Below are 25,236 nucleotides of genomic sequence, written 5' to 3'. Positions count from 1 at the left end.
CTCTGCTTCCCAGTGGGCCATATTGCAGTTATTGGAGGTGGGGGAAGAGAGCTGTGACTGAGTGAATGCCCCCCCCTCTCTTGATGACATGGAGACATAAGGCGCACCATGGATGAGCACTCAACTGAGGCTGGGTGTGCAGCTTTACATTTGTCAAGCATAGTATTGCAGCTGGTACGGGATGCTGGTTGTGTGGATTACGACGGAGGCACAAGTGAACACACTGACATCGCAGGTAGCGCATCGGCTCCTCTCCACAAACTGCTGGGCATCGATGTGGAGGTGACCCCAAGAGATTGGCCTGATAACCTGATGAGCTGAGACCCCGAGTTGTTGGCACACTGTGACTCGCACCTCCCTTTTGGTCTTAAACTCGCCAGTCTGGCCTCGGGGGGGGGGGGGGGCTATTTGACTTGAACTGCTCATTGCTGGCTCACTGCCGGAATTGCAATCGCCTGACAAAACAAACGTGCCAGAGAAAAGCGCTTTGGGACACGCCCTGAAGAGGACTGCTGCGTGAATAATCTCCTACCCCTGTGGAGCTTAGGTTGTACCACAGCAAATAGGCGAGTGGGCTGTAAACGCAGGGCATCACGGGAGAGTGCGGGCGTGCAGACCACTGATGTGCAGAGTATTCTTCAGGAGGTCCGGCAGGGGTTTGCTACCATCATGGACAAAGTCGATAGGATGTCATCACGTGAGGACCGCATAAAGGAAACAGAAAGGCGTGTTTCGGACACTGAGGACGCAACAACTCGAGTCACCGCGTAGGTGGCCCACATGGGTAAACTACTGAAACTGACCGCCGCGAAGAATGAGGACTTAGAAGCAGGAAGTCGGCGCAATAATATTCACATCCTAGGCATTCCGGAGTCCACCAACACAGGGGGGAATGGAGGAACATGTGGAAAAACTGATGTTATCCTCGGAGCGAAAGCTTGCTCCAACCAGTTCATCATAGAGCACGCACATCGCAACCTGGGACCGCGCCCACCCCCTGGCAGCACGCTGCGTTCCATCATAGCGAGACTTTTAAAATACAGGGATCGGGAGGTAGCACTCCATGGGGCAAGAAACAAGCAGCAATTGCACTATGACCGCTACACATTCTCTATTTACCTGGATTTTACACCTACGGTATTGCCTGGCTTGGGGTAGACTGGGTTCTGACGCAGGCAATCTGGTCTGCTGCCACGGGCCAAATGTGGACGATCTAGACTTTTATACCACAATATGGGCTAAGTTTTTTGACATAGGCTCCAACCACATCATTTGGGGAGGAGACTTTAATGTTGCACGCAACCCAGAGGTGGATAGGTCTCACCCTGCCCCCCATCACTATACTAAAGCACGCACTATCCTGCATGACACGCTAACTGCTCACCACCTGATTGATGCCTGGAGACATGTTCACCCCCACAGGCTGGAAGGATCGCACTTCACTGCGCAGGCGGCATCGTGGGCGCGACTGGATTATTTGTTACTGTTCCGAGAATTGGGCCCAGCATTTACAAAGCGCACCACCTGGCCCGTAGGCAGGGGTTTACTACCATCGTGGACAAAGTCGATCGGATGTCATCGCGTGAGGACCGCATAAAGGAAACAGAAAGGCGTGTTTCGGACACTGAGGACGCAACAAATCGAGTCATCGCGTAGGTGGCCCACATGGATAAACTACTGAAACTGACCGCCGCGAAGAATGAGGACTTAGAAGCAAGAAGTCGGCGCAATAATATTCACGCCTAGGCATTCCAGAGTCCGCCAACACAGGGAGAATGGAGGAATACGTGGAAAAACTGATGTTATCCTCAATCGGAGCGGAAGCTTTCTCCAACCAGTTCATGATAGAGCGAGCATATCGCACCCTGGGACCACGCCTACACCCTGGAAGCACGCGGTGTCCCATCATAGTGAGACTTTTAAATTACAGGGATCGGGACGTAGCACTCCATGTGGCAAGTAACAAGCAGCAATTGCACTATGATGGCAACACATTCTCTATTTACCTGGATTTTTCACCTACGGTACAGGAGGAGAGACGCAAGTTCACGGACGTTAAGAACAAACTGTGGTTAGCCCAAATTGATTAGGCGCTGCTGTACCCTGTGCGCCTCAGGGTCACACACCAGGGTAAACAGCAGTTATTTACCAAACCACAGCAGGAGGAAGTATTCCTTAAACCCTTAAAACGCATAATTCACACTAATGGAACTTTGGCGTCATCGCAACAGTCCTCCGCAATGGGGGAGGATCATGAATCACAGTTAACATCAATTTGATCAACACTGTTTTTTGAAAGGCATAATAAGAAGATCTGGATTGCTGGACTCTTGGTATCCATCACGAACAATATTCAACTGACTGGTTACTCTGAGCTCTTACCTGTACACGCTGGGCAACACCAGCTCCACAGAGTCCAGCCCCTCCATCTACGGTGGACTCTCTGAGTGGGGTGAACCTGTGCTGTCACCTAGGGTTACCCCTAATGGGCATTCCCCTGCTGTTGTTCACTGCATGGCTAGTGCAGTATGGAGTTGGTTTCTTCTTTTTTTGTTTTCAATGGGGAAAGGGGTGGGTGTAATTTTCTGGCAAGTTGGGACTTCTTCATTGGGTGGGGGGGAATGTTTTAGGTTACACATGGTCGTCATAAAACAGGATGTTGCTTTTTATGGCTTAGCAAGGATGGCACGTGATTCCATTGTTGAGCTACTGGCACAAGGTATAGCAATGCAGTACGTATACACCTACAAACTGGCCTGCACCCTATGGATATGGGCCAATTTATTGGTAAGTGCACAAGCCCATGGCTGATACAGGTCCTGAGAAACTGAATTTTATCACATGGAACATCAGAGGGTTGGAAGGTCCATGTAAAAGGCGACACATACTAGCATATTTGGACAGGTATCAAGTGCACATAGCCATGCTGCAAGAGACGCATTTCAGCCCTCAGAGTGTCCCCATTTTTACTAGTAAGTGGACAGACCACATTCTTTTCCTCTCATTTGTCTTATGCGAGGGGAACGGCCATACTCAAAAAGAAACGTACACCTTTTCAGCTGGCTGGAGCTACCTGGGACACGCAAGGAAGGTATTGCCTGGCTTGTGGTAGACTGGGTTCTGACGCAGTCACTTTGGCCTGCTGCCACAGGCCAAATGTGGACGACCCGGACTTTTATACCGCAATATGGGCTAAGATTTTTGACATAGGCTCCAACCACATCATTTGGGGAGGAGACTTTAATGTTGCACGCAACTCAGAAGTGGATAGGTCTCACCCTCCCCCCCTCACTATACTAAAGCACGCAGTATCCTGCATGACACGCTGACTGTTCACCACCTGATTGATGCCTGGAGACATGTTCACGCCCACAGACTAGAAGGAACGCACTTCACTGCGCAGGCGGCATCATGGGCGCGACTGGGTTATTTGATCCTGTCCCGAGGATTGGGCCCAGCATTTCCCAAGCGCAGCATCTGGCCCGTACTTAGACCACGCCCCTGTCAAACTTACATTATCCCCAGCAGATTATAGCCCCCCGCGCAATAGTTGGAGGCTACACGCTCCTATGCTACTAAACTTAGTTTTTCAGGAGGAGCTGGGGGAAGAAGTGACCGATTTTTGGGGTACCCAAGGACATCATGAATACACTGAACAAACTGGAAACTCAACTCAAAGCACTGGAGGCGAAATTAGCTGTACACCTGGATAATTCCACACAACTTGAACTCAGAGAGGCACTCACAGAATACATGGACTCGGCACGGAGAGAATCACACTTCAGGGGTAGATATTGGGTGGCCCGATGTTAAGTGGAGGGGGAAAGACCGGGCAAGGCACTGTCAGACATGATTAGAAAACCACGCTATTCCAACTATGTGTTAGAACTTGAGGGCCAGGGCGAGGTCGTATATAGAGACTCTGCGAACATACACCATATTTTTACCACGCACTATGCTCAATTGTACACCACACACAGAGTAGATGAGTTGGATCTGGAAAGTTATTTGGGGGATGTGACACTGGGATGGCTGAGTGATGTGCAGCGAAAGTTTTTATGTGCCCCGTTTGAGCTTGATGAGGTAAGGGAAGCAATTGTGCACATGCAGTCTGGGAAGGCCACTGGTACAGATGGCATTCCCATAGAGTTTTACAAAACTTATATTGATCAGATGGCTCCCATACTGCGTGAAGTCTACAAAGATGCTTTAGACACTGGCGGCCTTTCTCCTTCCATGAGAGAGGCCCTTATCATCTCGCTTTAAAAACCGAGGAAAGCATTTCATCTGTGTGACTCCAACAGACCACTGTCTCTCCTTAATTGTGACGTAACAATACCGGCCAAACTCATAGCCACTCGGCTCAGCTTGCTGATGGAAATCCTGATTTTACCCGATCAATCTGGCTTTGTGCCTGGAAGAGCTACTTCCCATAATCTAAGAACCCTTTTCACTGTGCTAAATAATGTCTCCTTTGAATTGCCTTTGGCGGCTGTATTTTTAGATGACACAAAGGCTTTTGATTCGATTGAATGGGATTATATATTTGGGGTGATGATGCGCATGGGCTTTCCACCCCTCTTTCACTCTGGATCCAACTGTACTGCTTGCCAGTCGCTAAGATGCTAATAAATGGTCGGCTATCCCAAACTTTCCCGGTCACGCGGGGCACCCGGCACGGATTCCATTTATCCCCCTTACTCTTTGCGCTTGTGGTAGAACCATTAGCTGCAAAACTGCGGCAACACCATAAGGATAAAGCGCTGCAGTGTAATATGATCAATAAACAAACAAGACACCTGGTCTTGGGATTAGAGTCAGCTGCTCTTTATTTAAAACAGATTTGGGCTTCGATTAATAAATTCAGAAGCACCTATGTTTCAATCGCATACTAGCGTTAAGTTTTTTTTAATTTTATCTTCTATTTATAAACATGTACAAGAATTAGCACTTCCAAAGACATGATCATAGACGATAATGACAATAAAACATGAATAATTCATATGTGGCAAAATCAACGAAAAATTACATACATCTGATAAATCAACAATGCATCGGTACACCAGAAAGGTTTTAACTCATACAGTCCTGTTTATAAGTTTCCTTTATGTATTTCGGGACTGTTCTCACTATGGGCTTGTGTTATTAAACATTTTTTAAAAGTGTCCAATAAGCATGGACACCACATTGGTTCATTGTCCTTAGTGAGTCTAGGGGATGGGTCTCATAGGAAAAGCAGACGCGTTTCCAAACCTGTTCAAAATTCTCGGGTTCTTCCTCAGGGCAAAGCTGGGTACCTGCCAATTAAACAACATTGTTTTAGTGGTTTTCTCCTTATTCCTGTTTGATTTTTTTACATTTAAACTGGAGGGGGCAAAAAGTTACCTTCGCGCCTCAAGGCTATTTTGTCGTCTGTACTCCTATGTGCTTTCTTTTTTTCACCTTCGTTATACCTGGGTGAAAATAAAAGGACTGACTAGTGTCTCGTGTTTTTGCGGGCCCTGTAGGAGGAGCGCTTCGTGTACCATAACACCCCTTACCGACAGCAAATAACAGCATGCTATCGCTGCATTGACGATATCTGGTGCCAGTGGAATGGTTCAGAAGAAACGCTCATCCAATTCCACGAGTGGCTTAACACCCGACACCCAGATATAAAATTCACCTTATCCTACAGTCCATCATGTTTAACTTTTTGGGACGTAGAAGTTTTCCCAGAAGTACAAAAACTGACCACTACCATACACCGTAAAGAAACTGATAAAAACACAATACTCCACTATCGGAGTTATCACTCACAAAGTTTAAAAGCCAATCTCCCTTATAGTCAAATGCTAAGGATTAGGAGGAATTGCTCTAGAAAAGAGGATTTTACGGCACACTCAGAAATTCTAAACACCCAGCTGAAAGCCAGGGGCTACCCAAGAAAGCTGTTGAAACATTCCACCAAACGGGCTTGGTTTACACCGAGGGAAGAACTTTTGAGTAAAAAAGAAAAGAAACCACTAGAGAGGCCAGTTTGTGTAACCATGTATGGCCCATATACCAATGAATGCAAAGCAATAATTCAGAAGAATTGGCATTTAATATCGAATTTTAGAGGTCCCAATGGAAAAACCTCTTTTTGCATGAAAGAAAAACAAGAGTATTGGACAACAGATTGTCCGAGCAGATATGGGGGTCAGCCATGCCAAAACAGATTTACGCACTCTCTGGAAATTGAAACCAGTAGAAGGGCACCATAAATGTGGCATCTGTGTCTCGTGTATCAACACAATAAAAGGGGTAATGTTTGAGTTTAACTCAACCAAATGGACACACAAAGAATTTACCAATTGCAAAAGCCGCAATGTGGTATATGCAATAATGTGCACATGCCCTAAATTATATATTGGGATAACCAACTAGCAAATAAACCAACGGCTGGCGCAACATCGATCCAGGATTAAACAAAAAGTGTTAACCGCCCCTATGGTTCAACACTTTTTACAGAGTAATCACACAGAAAAAGACTTTAAGTGGACTGTTCTGTCAGGCATGAAAATCCTGCCACGTGGGGGTAACTTAGATACTATGCTGTTGAAAAAAGAAGCGTACCTAATTTTGAGGTTCAACTGTGTGGTAGATGGAATGAATGAAATGTCAGAACTTCAGAGAACAATCACCTGAGTCCTCTACTTTTGACCACAAGCTATGTTTATAATCTTTTTAAAAACACTGTTATTAACGTAAGCAACATTAACAATACCCTTAACTGGATTAAACAACGAGCTCTAGTGATTTTGCTGTTTCATTACGATTCACTGTAGTTTAACAAAGATGGGGTAACCCTGTGTCCCTCAGAACCTGGGAATTAGTTATTAAACAAACAAGTGGTTCTGTTGGGTAGAACAAATTGCTTTGAGAAATGCTAATATATGCAAATGAAACAATAAGAACTCTCTGATACACATAGGCAATTGAGAAATTAATGCTCAAGCCCAAAACACAAAATAAATGATATAGCCAGGTATTGAATTCATAAGTGTTTATATTTAGAATTCAATTTTGTTCATGCTGAATTACTTCATTCAGTGAAAAAACAATGAAAGAACAATCAGTACACAGTACGACCATCACACATAAATACAGTTCAGTGACAGTTAGTGAAAGAAGTGCTCAAGTGCTGTGGTATATATACAGTGAAAATGAATAAATACAATTATATACACGGGTGTTAGATAGGCCAACACTTGCTCTCCAATGAATCCTGGTGTATTGTAGAGGAGTCACAGAGTGTTCTGGACCTAATTAGAGCGTCAACGTTTCGACCCTATTGCACCCCAGTTGGTGGTCGCTGCGGGTCTTTATCAAGACAGGATGCGGTTGGTGACAGTATGGATCAGGATTAACGATTTGCCTGAGTGCTGCCACTCATTTGCTGGTCATATCCGCCGTGGAGACGATCGGATAACACTTGGTCCAAAGCGACTGGGATTGATGTGATTTACATCAATCCCAGTCGCTTTGGACCAAGTGTTATCCGATATTCATATTCACTGTCAAAATAAACCTAAGAACGCGAGTATGTGATTGAAACATAGGTGCTTCTGAATTTGTTAATCGAAGCCCACAGTCTGCTTTAAATAAAGAGCAGCTGACTAATCCCGAGACCAGGTGTCTTGTTTGTTTATTGATTATAGTGTCCTGCCTGGTCCCGTTGAACAACACCCCTCCTGAGTATAACATGCAGTGTAATATGAGGCAGATATTGATATCCTTATATGCGGACGATATCACTGTATATATTTGTGATCTGCAGCACAATCTATATCCTATCCTTAGGGAGTTCATTGTCTTTGGGAAGTTTTACGGGATCCAAATCAATTGGGGTAAGTCCTGTATTTTTCCCCTGACGGCTGCAACGGTTCGCTTCTCGTTGGATTATCCCTTAGAGTGGTGTGAGGATGAGTTGCGGTATCTGGGCGTACGTGTCACAAGAGACAAGGATGAACTGATGCGCCTTATTTATGGCGCGGCCCTGACGTGCATTACGGATAAAGTCTCCCGCTGGATTAAATCCCACTTTCGATGGCGGGATGGGCGTCCCTAATTAAAATGGTGATACTGCACCAATTGCTTTATCGGTTTTTGAATATACCGTTTCATTCTGGGACCTATTTTTTTTAAAACACTCAAGTCTAAACTGCTGCGCTGGGTGTGGGGGGGGGGCAAACATCCAAGACTACATTGGAATGTTCTCACTAGACCCTACTCGCAAGGAGGATTTGGTGTACCCAACTTTGAATTATATTATATCAGTGCACAGGCCTATTGTGCATATTTTTGGGTGTACCAACCAAGATATATGCCACAAGTGGTGGGGGAGCACTGGCTCGGCATTCCCGTTCCGATTGAGGGTACACTGTATGACGCACCAGCTATCAGGGAAAGGACACCGACTACTGTTTACTGCACCATCGCAGCATGGATACGCAAAGGTCAGATGTTGGAGAGCCCCCTGCTCTTTTCTCCGCTACTGCCTCTCGCAGATCATCCCACTATGCCCCTTCTTCAGGAAGCGGTCTTTCATAAGTTCATGGAACGTACACACATTAAAACTTGGGGGGATATGTATCATGAAAGCCAGTTCCGAATGGCTGAGTATGTCTTTCAGGGCATGCAGCAGACTCCGCTTGATGTCTTTTTATACATACGTCTCAGGCAGGGCATCCGTTCCCTTACTCCGGACTTTCTGAATGAGCCTCCAGTCCTTGCCCCACTACAGCTGACTCCTAAAAGCGTGAGAGCAAAGCGACTAGTATCAATGATATACCGCACAGTGCACACACAGAGAGGAACTACCCGCACTAGCTAGAATGCGCTGGAGCTCGGAATTGGGCTTAGACGGTCAGATGAACAGTGGGAATACTGCTCCTCGCAGACGGAGCTGGTCTCGGCCAGCAGCAGGCACCGCATAATCCATTATAAATTCCTACATAGATTGTATTACACCCTGGCCCGGATGCATAGGTGTAAACTGAGGGATACAGATAGGTGCGACAGGTGTAGGGCCCGGGAGCGGATTTCTTGCATTTGGCCTGGGAATGTCCGGGGATCCATGACTACTGGGAGGATGTTTTTGAAGCCCTGAATCTGATGGTAGATACTCATCTTGAGCCCACACCACTGCTAGCCCTGCTAGGATATGTTAAACCGCTACAGACCGCACATCGCAAATATATGGCTCTCGCGTTACTGATGGCGAAGAGATGAGTGGTGTGCCACTGGGGCAGGGGAAGAGCGCCCAAGTTCAAAGTGTGGATTGATGACCTGTGTATTGTCAGGAACAGATCACTACCTACGCGGTATTATTACCCAGAACTTCCAGACCTAGGAACATTTGGCCCCCCTAAAATGTTATCTGTTAGCACACCCGTGGGCGGACTCCGCCACAGAGCAATAGGTACCTGCATTCTGAAGGGTTCTGTACACACAATTCACTATTGCATTTATGTTCCATTGAGCGGAGGGGTACTGTTGAACTGAGCTGATTGCACTGTATGCTGATCTGTTTGGACTGTTCGGATCTGCCCGAGATTGGGCAATATTGGAGGGCAACTGAATAGCGACTTCTTATTGATGTCATGTGTGGAAAATACCTAGCCATACTTACCTGACTGTGATCACTTGTGTGCTAATTTTTGATGTGTATATACAAATGCTACATTGTGTTTTACTGAATAACAGGGTGTACTCTACTGCGCTTGGGCATAGTGCAATAATTGCATTTATAGTGTGCCTATTATTGTAAGTGTAAATGAAGCACATCTATGATTTGGTTGAAAAACAATAAGGAATATGCTACTTACCAGTATGCATCTCTTCTTGGCATGTAGGGCTGCTGACATTTATATCTATGCATAGATCGCCGCCTAGTGTTGGGTCCGGATGATTGCACATTGTTGTCCTGGAAGAGTCTTCGAAGTATCACGAGATAGGTGGCTCCTCCCCTGGACTACAGTGCGCATGGGCATCCCCTCCATGCTCAGATTGTTTTTCGCCATTGTGTCAGAGATGGAGTGTGATATAGCAAGTGATGACCATGCATGAGAATGATTCAATTAATACTGAGTGCTACAGCTGCGACAGGCACCGGGGAGGAGGGCGGGCGATATAAATGTCAGCAGCCCTACATGCCAAGAACAGATGCATACTGGTAAGTAGCATATTCCGTTCGAGGCATGTGGGCTGCTGAATTTATATCTATGCATAGAATAAATAGTAGTACCCTCCTTAGTGGCGGTTGCCCGTGCCAGCTGCAGCAGTCTGAAAAAGAGTGCTGAGAACAGCCTGACCTACAGCAGCTTGCTGTTTTGAGTGTACATCCACGCAGTGGTGTTTGGTGAATGTGTGTATGGTGGTCCATATGGCTGCTCTACATATGTCCTCTAGAGGAATGTTACCTAGGAAAGCCATGGATGCTCCCAACTTGCGTGTGGAATGCGCTCTTGGGGGAACTGTTAACGTGCGTTTAGCCTTTTGATAACAGATTTGGATGCACTTAATCCATCTGGCTATACCCGATTTAGAAATTGGGTGACCCTTGTGCTGTGGAGAGAAGGCAACGAACAGTTGTTTAGTTTTCCTGAAATCTTTAGTCCTGTCTATGTAATACAGGAGAGCCCTCTTAACATCCAGTGTGTGTAGTGCTCTGTCTGCCACTGAATCAGGATTTGGGAAGAATACAGGTAGTTCAATAGTTTGGTTGATGTGGAACTGTGACACTACCTTGGGCATAAATTTAGGGTTGGTGCGCAGCACAACCCTATTAGCATGTATCTGAATGAAAGGCTCCTGAATAGTGAGGGCTTGCAGCTCGCTAACTCGTCGTAGCGCCGTAATTGCTACCAGAAAAGCCACTTTCCATGTGAGAAATTGTATCTCACAAGAGTGAAGAGGTTCAAATGGTGGGCCCATGAGCCTGGTGAGGACTATGTTGAGGTTCCAGACAGGCGAAGGCGGGTGTCTTGGAGGAATGATCCTTTTGAGTCCCTCCATAAAAGCTTTAATGGCTGGCACTCTGAAAAGGGATAGGTGCTGTCTATTTTGAAGATAAGCCGCCATTGCAGCTAAATGTATCCTGATGGAACTATACGCTAGATTACACCTGTATAGGTGTAGCAAGTAACTTATGATGTTTTGCGTGGAAGCGTCAAGTGGGTTTATGTTATTATTGGAGCAATAGATAACAAAACGCTTCCATTTGGCCGCGTAGCAGGCCCTGGTGGTAGGCCGCCTAGCCTCCTTAATGATGTCCATGCAGTCAGGAGGCAGGTTTAGGTAGCCAAACTCTATTACCTCAGGAGCCATATTGCAAGGCTCAACTGCTGCGGATCTGGGTGCTGAATGTCTCCATGGCTCTGAGTGAGGAGACTAGGTGTGAGTCTGAGGCGCTGGTGGGGAACCACGGAAAGCTCCAGGAACGTGGTGTACCATGCCTGCCTTGCCCACGTTGGAGCAACCAGGATGAGCGTCATGGAGTGTTGCCTCAGTTTGCGTGCCACTAGCCGTATGAGTGGTGCTGGAGGAAAGGCACACGCAAATCTGTTCGACCAGTTCATCCATATCGCATTGCCCTGAGACTGCGGGTGTGGGAACCTGGCGGCGAAGGTGCAGCATTTTGCGTTTGTGTGTGGCGAAGAGGTCAATCTCTGGATGACCCCACTGCTGGAAGTATGGTTGGAGCACTGAGGGATGTATCTCCCACTCGTGCATCTGATGGCTGTGTCTGCTGAGCAGGTCCGCCATCTGGTTGTCCCAGCCTGGGAGGTGTTCCGCCATGAGGAACATGTTTCTTTGAATGGCCCACTTCCACATGCACTGTGTCAGGTGTGACAATTGTGGAGAGTGTGTTCCCCCCTGCTTCTGGATGTAATACATCGCAGTCATGTTGTCCGTCCGGATCAGCACGACTTTGTTGCAGAGATGCAACTTGAATGCCTTCATCGCCATGAAGATTGCCATCAGTTTCAGTAGGTTGATGTGCATCTTCTGCTGTTGCGGTGTCCATAGTCCCTGCACTGTATAATGGAGGACATACGCTCCCCAGCCCTGGAGAGATGCGTCCGTCGTCAGTACTATCTGTGGTACAGGCTCTTGGAACGGTCGTCCCCTGCAAAGGTTTTGTGTGTTCCACCAATGCAGAGAGTTGTATGCACAACCGGTCACCAACACTAGGTCTTTTAGCTGTCCTTGAGCCTGGTTCCACTGGCGTGCCAAGCATTCCTGAAGCGGACGCATGTGTAGCCTCGTGTGAGGGACTATAAAGATGCAGGAGGCCATCATGCCTATCAGTTGCATGAACACCTGCGCTGGGAGTGAGTGTTGTGGCTTGAATTTTTGAATCAACACTTGCATGCTGGTGACCCTCGCTGAGTTTGGTTGAGCTGTAGCAGCGAGCGTGTCTATTTCTGCGCCTAGGTACTGCTGTATATGTGTGGGTTGAAGATGGGACTTCTGGTAATTGAGCGAGAATCCCAGACTGTGTAGAAGGTGGATTGTACGTGACATGTGGTTGGCACACTGGTGGGCTGACTTTGCTGTACAAGCCAGTCGTCCAGATACGGATAGACATGGATGTGTTGCCTCCGAAGATGCGCGGCCACTGTCGCCAAGCATTTCGTAAACACTCTGGGGGCTGTAGTGACCCCGAAAGGCAGGACCTTGAACTGGTAATGCTGGTTGTTGATGGTGAACCTGAGACATTTCCTGTGACTGGGGTGAATGGGAATGTGGAAATAGGCATCCTTCAGATCTAGGGTTGCTAGGAAGTCTCCTTGACTGAGCAACGGGAGAACTTGCTGTAACGTGAGCATGTAAAAGTGTTCTGATAGGATGTATTGGTTTAGAGGTCTGAGGTCTAGAATGGGCCTGAGAAACCCGTCCTTTTTTGGGATTAAGAAGTACAGTGAATACACCCCTGTTCCCTGTTGTTCTAAAGGCACGAGTTCTATGGCCCCTTTTTGCAGCATGGATATGACTTCTTTCTGCAATAAGTGCATGTGCTCGGCGGACATAGGACGTTGCCTTGGGGGTATGTTGGGTGGAGTGGAGGTTAGTTCTAGACAATAACCGTGTTGTATAAGTTGTCTCACCCACCTGTCCGTGGTAATGCTTTCCCAGACTGGCAGGAACTGCTGGAGTCTCCCCCCGACCGGTGTTATATGGTCGGGGGGCAGTGACAAGACGTCACTGCTTGTTAGTGGCGGAGGATCTGGCATTATTATTTCCACGTCCTCTGCCCTTGGTGCTGTTTTCACGGTATCTACCCCTATTGTTCTTGTTGTAGGTGGTTTGTGTGCCTCCCTTGGTGTATTGGGCTTGTTGCGATGCTTGCCCTCTTGAAGCTCCCCTGTTACCGGAGCGACGAAAGGAACCGCCCCTGAACTGCTGAGACTGCAGAGCCCCCATGGATTTCGCAGTGTCAGTGTCCTTCTTAATCTTCTCAAGAGTGGGGTCTACTTCTGGACCAAACAGGAAGTCAGGGTTTACTGGCTGATTGAGTAGGGTAGTTTGGATGTCTGACTTAAATCCGGAGATGCGGAGCCAGGCATGCCTCCTCAGCATAACGCTAGTGTTTATGGCCCTAGCTGCCGTGTCGGCTGCATCTAACGCGCACTTAATGGACGCGTTGGAAATCAACTTTCCCTCCTGTATAAGCATTTCTGCTCCTTCCTTATAAGTGTCTGGTAGGTGTTGCAGTAGCTGCTCTAAAGTGTCGTAGTGTGCCCTGTCATATCTTGCTAACAGGGCTTGGGTATGGGAGATCCTCCAAATATTAGCAGCTTGAGCAGCCACACGTTTCCCAGAGGCTTCCAAGATCTTGGATTCCTTGTCCGGAGGAGGAGCATAATAATAATAATAATAATAATAATAAAGAGGGTCTTATCATGCGCGGACTTAGCCCAATGGGCATCAAGGCGCCTAATTCCAAATCCAGCTCACGACAAAACCAGGCAGCTCAACCTGTGTAAGCTCTCGAAAAGCACCACGTTTTTAAAGCCTTTTTAAAGAGCACTAGAGAGGGGAGGACCTTCAACTCCATCGGCAAGATGTTCCAAAGCTGTGGCGCGACGACGGAGAAGGCCCTAGCTCCCCATCTGGTGAGCTTAAAACGAGGGACAACAAGTTGAAGTAGTCCCGATGAGCGCAGACACCTTGTAGGGTGATAGCGAGTGAGCAGATGACTAATAGCGTTCTTAGAGCCGTCCTCGAGAGCTCTGTAAGTTAGACACAGAATTTTAAAATCAATTCTGTGCTGAATAGGAAGCCAGTGAAGGTCTCTCCTCGCAGCAGTAGCAGAAGAGGCCCTAGGAAGATCCAGGACAAAACGTGCAGCAGCATTCTGCACAATTTGCAGACGGTGTATAAGGCCCTTGTTGGATTCCATGTAGAGAGAGTTGCAGTAGTCTAGCCTGGAACCAACAAGGGCAACTGCAATCTGCTTGCGTGCTTGGAGAGACAGATAGCTGCGGATTCTATTGAGCGTCTTGATCACGCCCCAGCAGGTCGAGACGGTCCGATTCACCTGTAGGGACATCGAGAGTGAAGTGTCGAATACCACACCCAGATTTCTGGCAGATTGCGAGGGAGTGGGGCAGATGCCAAGAGAAGTAGGCCACCACTCACTCGACCAGATATCTTGGTCCTTTCCAAAGACCAAGACCTCAGTCTTGTCGCCATTTAGCTTCAGGAAGTTGGCAACCATCCAATCTGCAACGTATTGCATACAGGACCTGAAGCTAGAGGCAGATGATACGACAGAGGACTGAGTAAGTGAAACCATAATCTGGGTGTCATCGGCGTATGATACCACCTCCATCCCCTGAGATCTTACAAGCCTAGCAAGGGGGGCCACATAGATGTTGAACAGGGTCGGACTTAATGCCGACCCCTGTGGCACCCCACATTGCAAGGACTTAGCTGGGGAGAGGTGGTTGCCGAGCATCACTCTCTGTTCCCTATCAAGGAGAAAGGAGTTGAGGAGACTCAGGGCCGAACCCGTGACACCTGCCTCCCTAAGCCGAGATGTTAAAATGGCAGGAGACAAGGTGTCAAATGCGGCCGTGAGGTCCAATAGCACAAGAACAGTAGTTTGTCCGGCATCCACCTTGCGTCGGATGTTATCGACTACAAAGGTGAGAGCAGATTCTGTGCTGTGATGTTTTCGGAATCCATGCTGGGTAATATCAAGATACTCCGCAGCTTCGCATCACCCGTTGTTTGCGAGTTCGCTCTCTTGCGAGCATTAGCTACCACTAAGGAGTCTAGTGGGAGTAGGCCCTTGATGTAGGTAGGGTCCACGGGCGCAGGCCGGTACTTCCTTTCAATCCTTGGGTTCACCACCCTTGCTTTAGTGGGCTCTTTAAAAATGTCACTTGCATGTTTGAGCACACCTTTGAGCATAGGGAGCGTTTTTACAGATCTTTCTGATGTGGAGAATGTATCAAAAAGAAAGTCTTCCTCCACGGGGTCAGCGTGCATATCCACGTCATGTTTAAGTGCCGCTCTCTCAATGAGCGCGTTGAACGCAGCAGTGTCCTCAGTAGGCGAAGTCTTGACTGCATATGACTGAGTGTCAGGGGTGGTGTGTGGTTCATCAGGGTCAACAGTGTCAGCCCATGGCTGGGACTCATCTTGATCTGTGTCCATGGGGTAGTTAAACTGCTCCTCATTGTCCCCTTCCTCCACATCCTCAGTGACTGGTGTGGTTGAGTAGGTATAGCCTTGCCCATGTGTGTATGGGTTCAAAAAGAATTGGAGAGGTAGTGGAGTCCCTCTTTTTCTTAAGTGGTATTTTGTAAGGCTCCATCGGTGTTTCAGGTCTGATTTTCCGTTTGTAAACGGTGAGCCTGCCTGATTCGGAGTCGATGTATAATTTTGACTGTTCGGTTTAGCTTGGTGGCTGGAACTGAACGTTGTCGGCCCGAGGCTGGGCGGGTGCAGCCACTGATGTCGACTTGGACGAGTCTGCAGCTTTTTGGAGCTGCTCAGCCTTAGGTCTAGCCGTCGGGGGCAGGCCGTATTTAATAGGCCCCAAAGGCATCGGTGCCGTGTTGACCTGCTTCGAAGACTTCGACTTCGAACCGACCGACTCCGACTGGTCCGCCTGCTTGTGAGTTTTCGTCGACTCGATGCGTTGCTGCGGAGCAGGGACGCTTGTGATGGTGGAGGAGGTTTGTTCCTTCGAGCCGATGGTGGTCTTGGGCTCGAAGGCTTTGACCAGTCGCTGCTTTTGGATCGACGGTCTTTTGGGCCTTGAGTGCTTTCGAAAAGTCGCCATCTTTGGAGCCGGGCTTCGACGTCGACGTGAGCGTGACGTGTTTAACAGCAGACACAGGCTTTGTCGCTCCGATCTTTGGCTCGACGCCCCCTGTCGACTCCGAGGGGTTGAGCGCCGGTTTTGACTTGGAAGGCTCCGAAGTCTTCGAGCCGACGGTTGTTGCTAACACTTTCGGTTTCGATTGTGTCTTTATGTTTCGGTTTCGATTTCTCCACTGATTGTGGTCTTTTGACTGATGGCTCTTTGGAAATGTTCTTAGTCGGGCCTTGTAGCGGGACTAGAGAACGGTGTTGAAGATCTTGGCTAAGGCCTTCCGGCGATGCCTCGACCTGAGCCGTGGAAGAGTCTGTATGGGGCCCCCTACTGCTGTTGGGCCGAAATCCTCGCCTGAGTCGTCGTCGACGGCTCTGAGAGGTTGTGCGTCGTCTCCTACATCAACGATGTCTTCATCATGGACGTAGAGTTGTTCCTCGTCCTCGTTGTAGGTGGAGTCTGGCTCCGACGCGGGGTCCGAGTGTTCGGGTTCGTCGTCTTGTACATTTTCTTCGTCGTCACCACCGAAGATGTTTTCTGGGTCTGGTGCCGATTCTCGCGCCGACTGTCGTGCAGCACGTCGAAGAGTTTTCTTCGACCTGAACTTCGAACAGGCCATGCAGCTGGCCTCGTCGTGGTCCGGTGAGAGACATTTGTTGCACACCGGGTGCACGTCGATGTGGGGATATTTAGAGATGCAGACGGGGCAGCGCTTGAACGGGCTCCGTTCCATCGTCGACGGGCTTTTGGCGTCGAAGACTAAAAGTCTTCCGAAGTCGAGTTCAAAGAACAAGAAAGCTGAAGGCACCGAACGAAAGACAATACCGACGCCCCTAAGGCCTTTTGGCCTCGAAGAAAGAAAGTAACTATTACAATTTCCGAACATGAGTTAAGAAGTACATCCGAACCCAAGGGCGGAAAAAACAATCTGAGCATGGAGGGGATGCCCATGCGCACTGTAGTCCAGGGGAGGAGCCACCTATCTCGTGATACTTCGAAGACTCTTCCAGGACAACCATGTGCAATAATCCGGACCCAACACTAGGCGGCGATCTATGCATAGATATAAATTCAGCAGCCCACATGCCTCAAACACAGAAGTTTTAAAAAAACAACCAATGCTAACCACATGGCCAGTCATCACCCCAGAGGACACCACCGCCACTATGAAGTCCATTCACAATGGGGCCTCATGGGACCAGTGCCTTAACCACCCCTACTCCAAAGAACTGCAACCCATCGGTGCAAATCTCACACCCATTCTGAATACCTCCACCTTTTCCATGACCTTCATAGATGCTTGGAAACACACAACTGTCTTTCCATAGTTGAAGAAACCCTCTGTGGACTATTTAACATTCGCCAAATACAGATCAATCTTGCTAACATTCGAAGCCAAAGTCTTAGATAAAATGATCAACTGACACCCCACTGATTACCTCAATGACCATCAACTCCTTGATACCCTCAGTTTGGTTTCAGATTCAACCACAGCACAGAAACTGCCCTGATAACCACCGTGGATGGCATACAAATGACTGGAAATAGGAGACACAGTGGCCGTCATCCTCCTGGATTTCTCTGCAGAGCTTGACATTGTTTCCAACCCCACCCTCATACAATGCCTACACTATATCAGAATCAAAGGACACACTCTAATGGATCAGCACCTTCCTGACTGGAAGGACCCAGTCAGTCAGTCAGTCTTTGGATGCCTGTGAACTAATCTTCTGAGTTTGCCAACGATCCTCAGATAGACAAGAAACCCTGTATCTGGATCAAATTCAATACCTACATAACTGGCATTGCTAATTGAAAGAAGACCGACTGACTAATGGTGAACACTGACAGGACCAAAATAGTGATCTTCAGGAATAGCACTTCACCAGTGAAATCTTGGTGGCCAGCAGAGCAAGTAGAGATGCCCACCACCTGGACCAATGAACGTCAGCAACAACAAACTCAACTGTCCAAGTCAATGTTGTCTCCAGCCAAGATTTTCAACCGGCTCCCAATCAGCAGCCAGAAAACTGTCGCACTCGCCCTTGACACAAGCAAGGTCCTCTGCGGGTACACTCTCTATGCCGGGATAAACAAAACACTCACCAGGATGCTGCATACCATTTAGAACTAGATGGCCAGAATCACTCTCTGGCTTCCACTCTGGACTCACATCACACCACATCTGAAGGAGCTCCACTGGCTCCCAACGCACAAACAAATGCAATTCAGACTCCTCACCCACACTTTCAAGGAATTTCAGAACACTGGCCCAGCATACCAATCGCATTTGCTTCTTTTTAACCCTTCCAATCTCCTCCGCTCATCCCGGCTCATATTTGCACACATCCCGATGCCTTTAGAAAACAAGATCTGGTGGTTGAGCCTCTCCTACATAGCTGCCACTAAACATAAGGGCCTCCTCCTCACATCAGGAACTCTGCCATAAGCTAAAAATCTGGCTTTTCAAGTAGTCCCACTAGGGCTTAGGTTTGGCTAGATGCACTCCTGCTTTTTAACTCTAGCAGCTCTTATTACAGAAAGGCTGGAGACACCTGGTATAACTTAACAACACAAGCATTGGAAATGCAATAGGTCTCGCTTTTTTGTGTGATAGAGCTACTGTCATTGTAAATGGCAATGTCTTTTATTATGTGTTATGGAGTGAATGTATGGGGTGTGTAATGGAATTTTGTGGATTGGATTCAACTACTTAGTTGTAGAAATGCATGGAGTGAAATTGAGTGGTGCAGCTTGGATTTGTGTAGTGGAATCATGTGGCATGGTGTGCTGTAGAATTACGTGGATAGACTGCACCATGCCCATGGGGATACCTTGGGCCCACCTTAGGGGTGCATTACATGTAAAAAAGGGAAGGTTAGGGCATGGCAAGCACGAGAACTTGCCAGGTTGACATGGCAGTTTAAAACTGAATGCGCAGACTCTGCAGTTGAAAGTCTGAGACACATTTAAAAGGTTACTTGTGTGGGTGGTACAATCAGTGCTGCAGCCCCACTAGTAGCTTTTGATTTACAGGCCTTGAGCACACACAGTGCACTCTCCTAGGGACTTACTAGTACATCAAATATGCCAATTTTGGATATCAAGATATAATTACAATTTAAATTTTGAGCACTTGCACTTTCACACTGTTCAGCAGCGGTAAAGTGCCTACAGTAGCTAAGCCACTAAAAAAAGAAATCCAGCACACAGTCAAAAATGCAGGAGGTAGAGGCAAAAAGTCAGGGGAAACCATACCCAGGATGCCAAGTCTATCAGTTCCACTCTATCAGCCGTGGACTTGGTTGAAGAGCGGTCATGTGTCAGATGGAAAATGAAGAAGTGGACATTTATGCACACTTTATACACGTGTGATCTGATCCTTTTGGGATGGAGTGGTTCTCAAGCCACTTGTAGTTCAAAGAACAGGGGTGAAATGCCAGTGTTCCCCAAATTAATATAGGGTATTTTGGGTGACCTAAGTTAAGGCACACATTGATCCTCATTGCTGTTGGACTGATAGCCCAAAGAGATGTTGCTTTGCAATTGGGTGGTCTAATCACCCCTAATTTGGAGCCCTGGAAGAAGGGAATGGATAGGTGCGTGACTGCTGAAACAATTGTGTATGAGAGTTGAGGGGGTGTGAAGAAATTTAAAAAAAATATGAGTCCATTGACTGACCGTGTAACTTGAAGTGGCATGGGTGGTACAAGGGGCAGTGAAACCAAGTTGAAGGGTAGAAATTAGTTGTCCAGCTGTGATTTCTGCTTTTGTCCCAAAGTGAACTATGTCCCACTGTCCCCATATGAAGGTCCTAGCCATTCTGGGGTGGTTCCAAGTTTATTGTTTATGTTGCTGGCTTGAGGTGCTGTTTTTCGTACACATACATTGTAAGGTAAGAACAGGAAAGTACAACCAGTAAATATAATAGTAATTAAGGTTAGGTAGATGAAGTGAAGTTAAAAATAGTAAACAGTAATCTGAAGCCATAATATTGATAATTTATTTAAGATGATGTAGTGGTAACTGAAGTACTAGCTACTATATGACTGCCCCAGCCACTGCAGGTTGATAGTACTTGCATCGACATATGTCATACAACCATTAAAATAAGTTCCATGTGTACATCTGGTTTACGCTTTGTGAATTGGACTCCCCAGATGTCCATGGAATAAAATAAAATAGTACACTATTAACAACCTAGTGCAGGCTTAATGAAGTTGTAATATAGCAATGTTGCAGGCTATGCAGATAATTAGGCAAAGACTATGGGATGTCTATTTTGAGACTCTATCCTACGTCAGATGCATTACCAAAACACACCAATATAAATTCCAATGCATTTAATTACAGGTATGTAATTGCAAATAAAGTTCACAGAGCTCTGAGAGACAATAGGTATAGAGCACAGCCAGAAGAAACCCCTTAACCAGGTTCAGTTATTATTCCCCTTCAATGTGAATCCTGCCAAGACAAAAGAAACCACCTGGCAGCAGGATGGTGTCACTTTGCTCTGTTAAGGGGCAGCACTGACTGACTGCTTCCGGATAGGTGCGAGCATCCATTCAAGCTGTCAGCTTTCATCTCATCCGCAGATCCTTTGGGGCAGAGAGAGTAGAGTGCAGTGCAAGTTAACAAGTTTACTCTTAGCCTTAGCCTACCAGAGACCCCCGGTTCTAACATTATTGGTCAGCGGTGCGGATTTGGACTTGTGTTTGCGCAGGGCCATAGCGACAACTGGCTACATTACAAAACTCTGCATTTTTCAGATAGTCACATGTTTGGGATTATTGTTTTTGATTTTGTTTTTCCTCAAGAGTGTCATTTTCAGATGGTGTTCCTGCGCTTTATGTTTAGTGGCAGATGAGAGAAAATGACAGGGCGGGACGCCAGTAGAGAGGGGAGGTTCCCATAGATTAGGAATCCCTTGCTGGGTCCAGTGTCCAATTCCTGTTCCTGTCCCTGTCCCTGTGTGGGTAGATGGAAGAGAGGGAGGGTGGAGGAGAAATTGCTTGCTCAGGAGGGTGGTTATTCCCTGAGTGTAGTGTGTGTGTCTGGATTCCCCAGTATGGTAGGATCCAGTGGTGGCAGCTTAAATGTGTCCAGTGCGTGAATTTCCATTCCCAGTTCCCAGAGTATGGTGCCTGGTGCTCAGTAAGAGGGTGACAGGTTGAGAGTCAGAGGCAGTGAGGAACTGTCTCACCAGTCTGGAGGGGGAGTGTGTGGATGAGTGGTGTCTTGAACTGGAGGAGTTCGTGTGAGGTTTTTTTAAGGAGCTTGCACGTGAGGTGTACCTCTGGTGGTGTGCAGGACGTCCTGCAGAGGCATTGGACAAGAAGGTGGATGTCTGGCGGTGTGCTAGATGTCTTACAGAGACATTAGGGAGTGATTCTAAAAGTAGTGGCTTGTGTATCTGATGACCCTGTGTAGGTGAAGAGGTTCATGTGTAGCCCAGCTAGGTCCCATTAGGATGGTAGGGGTGTAGGGGCTCACGTCCTGTCTCAGTGGAGGCGGAGTGAGTGTGGGACGGTGTGTCCCACGGTGGCCCGAAACCCTGTCTCAGGGCCTGGAGGATTCCTTAAGGGAGCGCCAGGTCAGGGGCCTAGGCTGTACTTACAAGTCATTTGAAGAGGATCTTCCTGTGTCTAGAGGACGGGGAGTGTCTGTAATCAGAACTCCGGCAGTCCTGGTGTTGGGCAGTACCGCTCCTAAGTGGAGGGTGCAGAAGTCCTGGTTCGCTGGGCATTTGACCGTCTAGAGTGCTTGACCATTTTTGGGGCCTCTGGAGGTCATTCCCCGAGGATGGAGGAGGCCAGGTTCAGGTTCAGCCTGACCTGGAGGGGAGGGCATCTGTAGTCAGTGTCCTGACCGGTTATTGGCTTCCAGGGGTACCGCTCCAAGGTGGGAGGGTGCAGAACTCTGGAGGGAGGTGCAGAGGGACGGTGTCCTTACTTCTGACCCCGGTGGGAGGAGAGTGTGTTGCTGATACGCCGCTGGCGTGTGCTCTGTCTAGCCTGAGACATAGTGGGCCTGTAATCATGGAACTGGAAGGGGGTGCAGAAGGACGGTGTACTTCTGACCCCGGTGCAACCTGAGGGTTTGGATCCTAGGTTGGGAGATTAGGAAACTTCTAGGTCAAGAGGAACTCTACCAAATTGGATCAGCTGGAGAGACTGAGGGGGCTGCCCTTGCTGTGTGTTCTGGGGCCCACCTGCAGTTTGTTGTTTCCACTAAGGTAGAGGAAAGGGGGCTTTGCTGTGTGCTGTGCCCCCCACCTGCTTGAAGAGGGACTGTGCTGTGTGCTTTGTACCTCAGAAGTGGAATAGTTTCCAGGTGGTAGACCAGTGACGGAGTGAGGTCCTGATCTGGTAGGAGAGTTGTGTTCTGGTGAGTGCTTCCCTGTGAGGGTTATTCCTTCACCCTGACTAGAAGCAAGGATCCCTACTTGGTCTAAGGTACTTACCTCTGCCAACTAGAGACCCCCAGTTCTAACATTGGTGGAGTAGAGATAGGATGGGGCATTCTTGCCGTGACCTCCGGTCAACCTGAGGGTGTGGTCCCAAGGTTGTTGGATCAGTGGTATTGTAGCTACCCTGAGAGTGAGAGTGGAGAATGGCTATTGTGTGCCAGGGGCTACTGCCCCCCTCTGTGGATTGGTTAGGACCTGTGACATTTGGATGGCCTAGGGCCTGGTCCTGGCTGTGGATGACTAGTGGGTACCAGTGGGGTATCCTAGTTGTGTCAGAGAGCTTTTGTTGAGGGAAATTTATGTGGGTTCAGAGTGGCGAAAAACTGGAAGGTGGCCCTGCCGTGCAGGCCCGTGTCCCGTGTTTTGTCGCCCAAAGCAGTGAAGCCCATCAGTGTACTGATTGGTCTACCGTGCGTTTTGGCTGGAAGGGGGATGTGTTGGATCCGGTCCTTTGGGCAGGTTCACCCCGAGACTTTTTGCTTTTTCCCAGCCTGTTTTTGGAACCTGGATTGGTGATTTTAGGCCTCTGCGCACTTTTTCACTGTGGTACAGTGTAAAGTGCGTGTGCTCTCTGTGTATGTGTGGTGAGCGACCTGCCCTCCCATAGGAAGGAATGGGGAATATGTATGCCCATGGTAGATTCCTGATGCGTGGGGAGTGCAGGGTCGAGTTTGATATGTGTGAACTCGTGAGAATGAATGCTGCATAATGGTATATGCGGCATGGCTGTGTCTAGTCTAGAAGCGCCACTTTTAGAAGTTGGCATATTTGTGTAGTGAGTCTGCTGGCACGTGATTGGGTGATGAGCCTGGCCCAGGAGTGCCTGGGCCTGCTTGTGGATTTACTGTCTGGTTTGAGTGGGACAGGGGCTGCAGGGCCCCCGGAGGGGGTCGGAGCCAACCCCAGGATGAAAGTCCACATCTGCTATCAGGGAAGCGGGAGGGGATGGTGCCGGGCTGTGCCTGCCTGACCACCATGATGGCTCTCCCTCCTGATGGCCCACTGTCACCTCTGACCTGAGGCTCACAGGAGAGGGAAACCAGAAACACCCAGGGCTCAGGGCTCGTTAGCACAAAGACTTCAAAGCCTTTTCTGTGTATAAGAAGGGGCTGTGTCCCCTTCCAAAATGTTCTTGTCTTGTTCATGTTCCTGACTTGAATCTACCAGGGGCGGGCGCTGCCCAGCTCCTGGATGCCTGGAGGACTCCTGATGGACTCTCCTGGATTCCTGGACTCCTGGGGGACCCCTCTGCCCTGCCTGGGCTGATGGGGGGACTTGGCTTTGGCCCCCTGGGAAACTCTGGGGCCTTGGCAGCATGGAGAAGCTACATTTTCCGGGGGAAGAGCGCTGGAGCTGTATTCCTAGGGCCTGGAGGCGCTGTGCTTCCCCCTGAGTGCCTGGGGGCGCTCTGCCTGTTGTCTAGCGCTTTGGAGGGCTTCATTTCCCCCAAGCGCTTGAGAGCGCTTTTCTGGACTTTCCTAGCGCTTAGGAGCGCTTTATGTCCGCTTATAGCGCTGGACGCGCTGAGGTGCCTAGCCCGTATTTAATTACTTATCTACGAGTGCCCTCCTCGATTTGCCGCGGAGAAAGCAACCACGGAGGGAGCCCCGGAGAGAGAGTGAAGGCTGGCGTTCCGCATCGGAGTCCCGGTGAGTCTGGGTTGAGGGCCGGGCAGAGTGGGGCAGAAGAGAGGAGGGGCGCCGGGACACGGCGTCGGTGTCCGCCCACCCCCCCCCCCCAGTGGCGCGAGCTCGCGCCTGTTGCCAGTGCAAAGCCACGAGGGCTTCAAGGGCGGCCCCAGTTGGCAGTGGGTCGCCCCAACGTGTGTGAGCCCAGAGAAGCTCAGAGGGGCCATATTTTGGTTAAGAGCCTGTTTGGCTCCAGAGGGGCTCCCCGCCCGCAGTTGTGATTAAGAGCCCAGCGAGGCTCCAATGACTGGGGCATGTGTTATGCCAGAGCCTGTGTGGCTCCAACGACCCCGCAGTTGTTCTAAGAGCCTGCTAGGCTCAGGGGGCATATTTGTTCGGAGCCTGTGTGGCTCGGCTTTGGCCAGTCGTTTGAAAGTTCCACGGAGGACTTGGGGGCATGTGTATTTCTAGAGCCAGATGGCTCCAACACCCCACAGCTGTTTCAGAGCCTGTGTGGCTCCAACCTTTTGCGCAGTGTTGTTCTAGGGCCAGTGAGTGCCCCGGGGCAGTTTTCTCCAGCTGCCCAGCAATTAGTGGGCAGCTGCACCGTTTAGGCGCAAGATGGAGAGAGAGTCCCTGCGTGGGACAGAGAGGGCACAGTGGTGCCAGGCCTTCACAGCTTCGCAGCACTTAGTGCCAGCTGCAACGTTTAGGCCCTTGTGAGTGTTCACAGGTGCCCAGCAAGTAGTGGGCACCTGCATCGTTTAGGCCCCTGACATTGA

The 25,236-nt window shown here is 48.7% G+C and overlaps 1 protein-coding gene across 1 annotated transcript in view; it reads right to left on the bottom strand.

Annotated features, from left to right (window-relative positions):
• LOC144828299 (uncharacterized) overlaps nucleotides 1–25,236 on the bottom strand; it is a 225,329-nt gene that overhangs the window by 137,586 nt on the left and 62,507 nt on the right. The gene's annotated exons all lie outside the window — the stretch shown is intronic.

This window comes from Lissotriton helveticus, chromosome 4_1, assembly GCF_964261635.1.
Source record: "Lissotriton helveticus chromosome 4_1, aLisHel1.1, whole genome shotgun sequence".
NCBI classification, from domain to species: Eukaryota; Metazoa; Chordata; class Amphibia; order Caudata; family Salamandridae; genus Lissotriton; species Lissotriton helveticus.
Note: the sequence above shows the minus strand (reverse complement) of the source record. Positions and strands in the feature narration are given on the sequence as shown.